Source organism: Haliotis rubra, unplaced genomic scaffold (genome assembly GCF_003918875.1).
Source record: "Haliotis rubra isolate DU_JTF1 unplaced genomic scaffold, ASM391887v1 Scf48, whole genome shotgun sequence".
Lineage (NCBI taxonomy): Eukaryota > Metazoa > Mollusca > Gastropoda > Lepetellida > Haliotidae > Haliotis > Haliotis rubra.
In genome coordinates, this window is record NW_025767168.1 from 3,204,673 (window position 1) to 3,215,205 (window position 10,533).

Here is a 10,533-nt window from a genome sequence, read left to right on the forward strand (position 1 = left end):
GGGGACATCCATATCTTTGATATCGTGATATTGTGCCGATGCACGTGCGTATAAAAAAAATGATACACATTTTGCCTGTCTTTGATGTTTGAAGTTACACGTCGCCGATCCAGACGGGGACATCCAAATCTTTGGAGTAGGGGTTGGCTTAGACTAACGCTTAGTCTCTGAATATATAATTTTGATTCTAACAAACACACCCATTTAAATTGAAAAGGAGCCCCAGGGACACCGGAGATTCGGAGACTAAGAACATCTGCATTGGGACTACACGTGCTGGGGACATCACTAATTAGAAGTCACATCATACAACCATCAGAAAACAGTATAAGTTACAGGCATATTTATTGGCCCTTACGTTAAGCCTTCTCCTATCTCCATGCTGCCATCACCTCATGTGGGTGGGCCAGTCAAGCCACCCAACTGCCTATAACAGTTTACAGTTTGGAAACTTGCAGCCCACGTTATATTGCTAGAAATATACGTAAATAAGTACATGGGTAAAAAGCTAATCAATGGTGTTTTAATTGTCTACGTCCGTTTACAGTGTAGAAACAGCGAAGATGATATTATTCAACGAGGGTATGTTTTCAATGACCCGGGTTATTTTTCAATGGCAGCCGGGTGATTATTCAATTTCAAAACAAGAGCCCTGGCGCTGAAGTCAGAGTTCGGGTAATAATTCAAAGTTGAAAAAGTACCCTTTTCAACGCGGGTATGTTTTCAATCTTACACCGGCAACAAGGCAGCCCCTACTGCTCAATGTGGGCTTGGCGAGAAAGTTTGACTCAGAAGGAGTCCGGCTATGATCTACGTTAGCGGTGCAATTCATGATGCAAGGTCAGGGTGGCAATTACATGTAAGTGGAAACGGGTGGCTGGACCATAGTAGCCTTGGACACACAAACCCCATGTCCTGAGTCTATGTGTGCTCAGAACAATAACACACTGCCCTCTACATATTCGGAATGGACCTTACAATGGGAATTAACCAGTTATATCCTCATTTAAGATTGCTATTGGACGAAGGATGTCAAGTTTGTCAATATGCAATTAGTAAATTATAATTTGTGTGACAAACCACTAAGCAGATCAATGTCGTTCAACAAAGAACGTCAGATGACGACCTTGAGTATGTAAGCGATTAGACAACAGATATGGGCAGTGTAGATCCTAGACTTGCATACGTCTGTAAGGTAATAATTACTAGTTGAGATGAAAAAATCTGAAAAACTATATATAACAGTCCGCTCATCTAGACTTGCCTCTTTAAAGAATTATTATACAGCCATGGGTTTAGCATTCAGGACAGCCTTGGAGCAGGGCTGTGTGGATCCTTCCTGCGACTGGTACCCTTTAGTTGTGTCTAAATAAACAGCGTGCGTGCGTGCGTGCGTGTGTGTGTTATGGAAATCACAGATGGTATATTTGACCATTCTGCCTTTAATGCCCAGAATTGTATCCCCGGTGCGTTTGAAGGTGAACTAGGGAAGGCTAAATGCAACCCAGTAAATGTGATCGAGCTGAAGGAACAGACTGAAACAACAGACATGATCAGTGTATATAGTGAGAGTATCTTTTAAGCATACATATTGTTTCTCTGGCTGTCGCCGCACACGTGTGAGTTTCAGGTTTGTACGTGCCAGGAAGCTGTTATTCTTCAGAAACTCGAAGAAAATCAAAGAATGAAAACTATTAGTATTCAGTGGAATATGAGAACATACATTCTGTAATCTCCTACCCTTCACAAAGCTTGTATATTGTTGTAAACTATACTACATTCTGTAATTGTCCTTACCTTCACAAAGCTTGTATATTGTTGTAAACTATACTACATTCTGTAATCTCCTTACCTTCTCAAAGCTTGTATATTGTTGTAAACTATACTACATTCTGTAATCTCCTTACCTTCACAAAGCTTGTATATTGTTGTAAACTATACTACATTCTGTAATCTCCTTACCTTCACAAAGCTTGTATATTGTTGTAAACTATACTACATTCTGTAATCTCCTTACCTTCACAAAGCTTGTATATTGTTGTAAACTATACTACATTCTGTAATCTCCTTACCTTCACAAAGCTTGTATATTGTTGTAAACTATACTACATTCTGTAATCTCCTTACCTTCACAAAGCTTGTATATTGTTGTAAACTATACTACATTCTGTAATCTCCTTACCTTCACAAAGCTTGTATATTGTTGTAAACTATACTACATTCTGTAATCTCCTTTACCCTTCACAAAGCTTGTATATTGTTGTAAACTATACTACTACATTCTGTAATCTCCTTACCTTCACAAAGCTTGTATATTGTTGTAAACTATACTACATTCTGTAATCTCCTTACCTTCACTATAAAGCTTGTATATTGTTGTAAACTATACTACATTCTGTAATCTCCTTACCTTCACAAAGCTTGTATATTGTTGTAAACTATACTACATTCTGTAATCTCCTACCCTTCACAAAGCTTGTATATTGTTGTAAACTATACTACATTCTGTAATCTCCTACCCACAAAGCTTGTATATTGTTGTAAACTATCACATTCTGTAATCTCCTTACCTTCACAAAGCTCCTATACTACATTCTGTAATCTCCTTACCTTCACAAAGCTTGTATATTGTTGTAAACTATACTACATTCTGTAATCTCCTTACCTTCACAAAGCTTGTATATTGTTGTAAACTATACTACATTCTGTAATCTCCTTACCTTCACAAAGCTTGTATATTGTTGTAAACTATACTACATTCTGTAATCTCCTTACCTTCACAAAGCTTGTATGTTGTTGTAAACTATACTACATTCTGTAATCTCCTTACCTTCACAAAGCTTGTATATTGTTGTAAACTATACTACATTCTGTAATCTCCTTACCTTCACAAAGCTTGTATATTGTTGTAAACTATACTACATTCTGTAATCTCCTTACCTTCACAAAGCTTGTATATTGTTGTAAACTATGCTACATTCTGTAATCTCCTACCTTCACACATTCTGTAATCTCCTTACCTTCACAAAGCTTGTATATTGTTGTAAACTATACTACATTCTGTAATCTCCTTACCTTCACAAAGCATTTGTATGTATATTGTTGTAAACTATACTACATTCTGTAATCTCCTTACCTTCACAAAGCTTGTATATTGTTGTAAACTATACTACATTCTGTAATCTCCTTACCTTCACAAAGCTTGTATATTGTTGTAAACTATACTACATTCTGTAATCTCCTTACCTTCACAAAGCTTGTATATTGTTGTAAACTATACTACATTCTGTAATCTCCTTTACCTTCACAAAGCTTGTATATTGTTGTAAACTATACTACATTCTGTAATCTCCTTACCTTCACAAAGCTTGTATATTGTTGTAAACTATACTACATTCTGTAATCTCCTTACCTTCACAAAGCTTGTATATTGTTGTAAACTATACTTCACATTCTGTAATCTCCTTACCTTCACAAAGCTTGTATATTGTTGTAAACTATACTACATTCTGTAATAATCTACCTTCACCTTGTATATTAGCTAAACTATATTACATTGTGTAACTATACTAGCTTGTTATTGTAATCTCCTACATTCTGTCTCAAAGCTTGTATATTGTTGTAAACTATACTACATTCTGTAATCTCCTTACCTTCACAAAGCTTGTATATTGTTGTAAACTATACTTCATTCTGTAATCTCCTTTCTGTCTTCACAAAGCTTGTATATTGTTGTAAACTATACTACATTCTCTGTAATCTCCCTTACCTTCACAAAGCTTGTATATTGTTGTAAACTATACTTCATTCTGTAATCTCCTTTACCTTCACAAAGCTTGTATATTGTTGTAAACTATACTTACTTCTGTAATCTCCTTACCTTCACAAAGCTTGTATATTGTTGTCTGTGTGTTCATTCTATGTCTCCTTCCTTTCTCATTCTGTGTCTCACCTCTCCTTGTATACCTTCCTTGTGTATTATTCTTCATTCTATGTCTCCTTTATTCCTTCTTTCTGTGTATGTTCCTTCCATTCTTGTTGTTATCGTTCTTTCTCATTCCTTGTCTCACCTGTGTTTGTATATTGTGTAAGCTATACTCTGTCATGGCCTTATTTGTGTGTGTGTCTTTCCTCTATGTCTACGTTCTGTGTATATTGTGTGTCCTTGTGTGTGTGTCATTGTATGTGTTCACCTTCCTTGTGTATCTGTGTCTCACTATGTCTCCTTCCTTGTTGTGTGTGTCTGTCTGTTGTCTTCCTTTGTGTGTGTGTCTGTGTCTCATGTCCTATGTGTGTGTGTGTCTGTGTGTGTTGATTGTGTGTGTTGTGTCTCTGTGTCATGTCTGTCTCATTCCTTGTGTGTGTGATTCTGTGTGTCCATTTGTGTTGTGTGTGTGTCCTTCGTTCTGTGTCTCTGTTCCTTTGTGTGTCTGTTGTGTGTGTCTCTGTGTCCACCCTTCACCTTGTGTTGTGTGTGTCTCTATGTGTGTTCTGTGTCTCCTTGTGTCATTCTGTGTGTGTGTTGTTCCTGTCCTGCGTTCTGTGTCATTCCTTCAAGGCTTGTGTGTTGTTCTGTGTGTGTGTGTGTCTGTGTCCTTCCTTGTGTGTGTGTTGTTGTGTCTCCTCCATTCTGTGTCTGTTCCTGTGTCTGTCTCCTTCGTTCTGTGTCTGTGTCTCATTCTGTGTCTGTGTGTGTGCTATGTGTCGTTCTGTGTCTGGCTTGTGTGTTGTCTGTGTGCCTTCATTCTGTGTTGTGTTTGTTCACAAGTTCTGTGTCTTTGCCTTCCTGTGTGTATGCTTCGTTCTGTGATCTCCTTGCCTTCACAAGGCTTGTGTTGTTTGTGGAAGCTATGCTACGTTCTGTGATCTCTTGCATTCTAGAGCTTGTGTGTTGTTTGTGGGGCTATGCTACGTTCTGTGATCCTGTCTCGGCCCACCTTGTTTGTGGGGCTATGTCTGTTTGTACAAAGCTATGTATTTGTTCTGTGCTACGTTCTGTGATTCACCTTCACAAGGCTTGTGTGTTGTTTGTGGGGCTATGCTACGTTCTGTGATCTCATTACCTTCCACCAAGGCTTGTATGTTGTTTGTGGGGCTATGCTACGTTCTGTGATTCTCCTTACCTTCACATATTTCCTTCTCTACATTCTATGATCTTCCATTTGTCCTTCCTGTGAGCTACGTTCTGTGATCTCACCTTCCATGTATATTATTTCTCATTCTACCAATCTCACCACCTTTTTATTATTTTCCTTCATTCTATCCTCCACCACCTTCCATTGTATATTATTTATCCTATCCACCATTCTATTATTTTCTTTGTTCTTCCTACATTCCTTCTCCACTTCATATTTCATGTTTCACTACCATTCTATCTGTCCTTCCATATTTATATTCTTTTCTCTTCATTCTATAATCTCACCACCTTCCACTGTATATTATATTCTTCCTTCTACATTCTATGTCTCCATACCTTCATTTTATTATTTATACTTCTACATTCTCATCTCCTTCCTTTTGTATATTATTTTCCTTCTCCATCTCTGTCTCCACCTTTATTTATTATTTTCTATTCCACACTACCTGCACTTTCTGTTACTTTCTGTCTCCATTCTTATTTCATGTCTCCTTTTATTCCATTTCTACCCTTTCCTTCTGTCCATTTGTTTTATTATATTCTGTGTCTCACCTTACTTGTATATTTTTCCTTCTTCTATTCATATTCCTTCCATATTTTTCTACATTCTATGTCCTTCCTTTATATATTGTTGTACTTCATTCTATGTCCTTCCTTCATGTATGTGTTCTTTATACTTCATTTTATGTCTCCTTATTTATATTATTTCCTTCTACTTCATTCTCATCACCTTCCACTTTGTATGTTATTTTCCTGTTCATTCTGTCATATCCTTCCTTGTGTGTTCTTTTCCTTCTGTGTCTGTGTCTCCTTATTTATGTGTGTGTCCTTCATTCTGTGTCCATGTTTTTATATTTTTGTGTCTCCATGTGTGTGTCTGTCTATCTTCCTTTCTGTGTATGTCTGTGTCTGTGTGTGTGTGTGTGTCTCCACCTTTCTGTGTGTCTGTGTCTTCACTGTCTCTGTGTCACTACATTGTGTCTGTGTGTGTCTGTCTCCTTCCTGTGTGTGTGTGTTCTGTGTCTGTGTGTCTCTGTGTCTGTGCTCATTCTGTGTGTGTGTCTGTGTGTGTGTCTGTGTGTGTCTGTCCTTGTGTGTGTCTGTCCTGTCTTGTGTGTGTGTTCTGTGTCTGATTCTGTGTCTCCATGTGTGTGTGTCATGTGTGTGTGTTGTGTGTGTCTGTGTTGTGTCTGTGTGTGTGTGTGTCTGTCTCCTTCCTGTGTGTGTGTCTGTCATTCTGTGTCCTTCCTGTGTGTGTGTTCCTTGTGTGTGTGTGTGTGTGTCTGTCTGTGTGTGTCTGTGTGTGTGTGTGTGTGTCTGTGTGTTGTGTTCTGTGTCTTGTGTGTGTGTGTGTGTCTGTGTGTGTGTGTGTCCTTCCTGTGTCTGTGTCTATGTCATTCCTTCCTGTGTGTGTGTGTCCTGTCTGTGTGTCTGTGTGTGTGTGTGTTCCTTGTGTGTGTGTCTCTGCCTTCTATATTGTTGTAAACTATACTACATTCTGTAATCTCCTTACCTTTCACAAAGCTTGTATATTGTTGTAAACTATACTACATTCTGTAATCTCCTTACCTTCACAAAGCTTGTATATTGTTGTAAACTATACTTCATTCTGTAATCTCCTTACCTTCACAAAGCTTGTATATTGTTGTAAACTATACTACATTCTGTAATCTCCTTACCTTCACAAAGCTTGTATATTGTTGTAAACTATACTACATTCTGTAATCTCCTTACCTTCACAAAGCTTGTATATTGTTGTAAACTATACTACATTCTGTAATCTCCTTACCTTCACAAAGCTTGTATATTGTTGTAAACTATACTTCATTCTGTAATCTCCTTACCTTCACAAAGCTTGTATATTGTTGTAAACTATACTACATTCTGTAATCTCCTTACCTTCACAAAGCTTGTATATTGTTGTAAACTATACTACATTCTGTAATCTCCTTACCTTCACAAAGCTTGTATATTGTTGTAAACTATACTACATTCTGTAATCTCCTTACCTTCACAAAGCTTGTATATTGTTGTAAACTATACTACATTCTGTAATCTCCTGTTACCTTCACAAAGCTTGTATATTGTTGTAAACTATACTACATTCTGTAATCTCCTTACCTTCACAAAGCTTGTATATTGTTGTAAACTATACTACATTCTGTAATCTCCTTACCTTCACAAAGCTTGTATATTGTTGTAAACTATACTTCATTCTGTAATCTCCTTACCTTCACAAAGCTTGTATATTGTTGTAAACTATACTACATTCTGTAATCTCCTTACCTTCACAAAGCTTGTATATTGTTGTAAACTATACTACATTCTGTAATCTCCTTACCTTCACAAAGCTTGTATATTGTTGTAAACTATACTACATTCTGTAATCTCCTTACCTTCACAAAGCTTGTATATTGTTGTAAACTATACTTCATTCTGTAATCTCCTTACCTTCACATAGCTTCACAAAGCTTGTATATTGTTGTAAACTATACTACATTCTGTAATCTCCTTACCTTCACAAAGCTTGTATATTGTTGTAAACTATACTACATTCTGTAATCTCCTTACCTTCACAAAGCTTGTATATTGTTGTAAACTATACTCATTCTGTAATCTCCTTACCTTCACAAAGCTTGTATATTGTTGTAAACTATACTACATTCTGTAATCTCCTTACCTTCACAAAGCTTGTATATTGTTGTAAACTATACTACATTCTGTAATCTCCTTACCTTCACAAAGCTTGTATATTGTTGTAAACTATACTACATTCTGTAATCTCCTTACCTTCACAAAGCTTGTATATTGTTGTAAACTATACTTACATTCTGTAATCTCCTTACCTTCACAAAGCTTGTATATTGTTGTAAACTATACTACATTCTGTAATCTCCTTACCTTCACAAAGCTTGTATATTGTTGTAAACTATACTACATTCTGTAATCTCCTACCCTTCACAAAGCTTGTATATTGTATATTTGTAAACTATACTACATTCTGTAATCTCCTTACCTTCACACAAATATTTGTATATTGTTGTAAACTATACTACATTCTGTAATCTCCTTACCTTCACAAAGCTTGTATATTGTTGTAAACTATACTACATTCTGTAATCTCCTTACCTTCACAAAGCTTGTATATTGTTGTAAACTATACTACATTCTGTAATCTCCTTACCTTCACAAAGCTTGTATATTGTTGTAAAACTATACTACATTCTGTAATCTCCTTACCTTCACAAAGCTTGTATATTGTTGTTAAACTATACTACATTCTGTAATCTCCTTACCTTCACAAAGCTTGTATATTGTTGTAAACTATACTACATTCTGTAATCTCCTTACCTTCACAAAGCTTGTATATTGTTGTAAACTATACTACATTCTGTAATCTCCTTACCTTCACAAAGCTTGTATATTGTTGTAAACTATACTACATTCTGTAATCTCCTTACCTTCACAAAGCTTGTATATTGTTGTAAACTATACTACATTCTGTAATCTCCTTACATTCTGTAATCTCCTTCACAAAGCTTGTATATTGTTGTAAACTATACTACATTCTGTAATCTCCTTACCTTCACAAAGCTTGTATATTGTTGTAAACTATACTACATTCTGTAATCTCCTTACCTTCACAAAGCTTGTATATTGTTGTAAACTATACTACATTCTGTAATCTCCTTACCTTCACAAAGCTTGTATATTGTTGTAAACTATACTACATTCTGTAATCTCCTTACCTTCACAAAGCTTGTATATTGTTGTAAACTATACTACATTCTGTAATCTCCTTACCTTCACAAAGCTTGTATATTGTTGTAAAGCTTGTATATTGTTGTAAACTATACTTCACGGCGACGTATTTATTCCAGCAGATTGTGAAAGACTATGACTTTCCAATGTAACATATAGCACGCCTCGAAAGCGTACAAAAACGCAACCTACAACTTTATGGATGATAACTAGCTTCTTGTTCATTGCATAGAGCAAGTTTCGACGTTAATGATCCGAAGTCGACGTCTTGCCTCAGGACTCAGGACTCAGGATTTTATTCTCATAAATCATACAAAATGATATCGAGAACATACATATATTTTGATAAATACAAAGTTCCATTTTGGCTTATATGCATATGAATATAAGATAAATGTATAACTAAAACAGGGATAATATAATTTTCGTTAAACAGGACAGTTTCTGTACCAAAGGATGATAGTTAGATGACCAAGGAGGTTAACCCCGTCAGCAAGCTGATAAGGTAATGATGTTTTTGGTAGGATGACTCCACGCCCTGTTACTTAGGAGTGTACATTGCTCTAATGCAATAAACAAGAAGTTGTTATCCATACAGTTGAATGCTTCATTTTTGACTGATTATCTTCTATAATGCCGAACAAACAATTAGTATATTGAAAACCCTGAAATTACACAGGAATTGGCTATTTAACATTCTGAGGGTGTCGGGGCTTGGGTGGATGGAAACATACTTAATTGAATTGAATTAATTTTATTGTTTTCTTACAACAATCATATTTGTTCATTACGCATCTGTCAGTGGATAACATCAAAATATGCAAATTAAAAACACGCATTAATTATTCAAACACACATGGACCTCAGCATCCGCCTGTTTACATTCCCCACTCGCATTATATATTTCCTGTTATATATTTCCTCGCAAGCATTTATTTCCATGTTTACATTGACAACACGCAATATTTTAAAATACATCAACATTTACATCTGTGAGTTAACCACTGGGTGACCCACCTCCCCTTAATTCAATAGGGCGACTATGCATCAACGGATAATGTCCCATCTAGGATTCCATACACGTGCTATTCATGGTGCAACAATAACTGAGAACGACGACAGGGGTAGTTAATGCGATAGTCCCGTTTACTGAAGTGGGACGACAAACACATATTTGTTCTTCTTTGAGAGGCATTTAGAAGTTGGGGCAGTAAGGATGGATGACAATATAAGGATGAACAACTTCTTTATTGCTGTGAGAGCGACGTTTCCGTGTAGGTTCTAACACCGTTATCAAGCAAGTGATGAACAGCATAATTATAATATGTTTGATTGGCATTTTAGAAGTTGATGGATAATAGAATAAAGAAGTTGTTATCCATAAAGTATTATACTTTTCTAGCATAATGATAGAGGAGCATATATACAAGTTAGATGAGATGTTTGTACAGTACAATAGGGATTAGGAAGCCAGACACAATAACAACACAAAGGCTTTGATAAAAGCGTTAACAATTGAAGCCTGCAAAGTACACAAAGGGATAGTGAAGCCTGTGGCAGGTGTACCCCCAGTTTGCCAGCAGCCAGCAGGGGATTACCTGGGATTAGAGGACACAGAGGAATGAGCGTGCAGG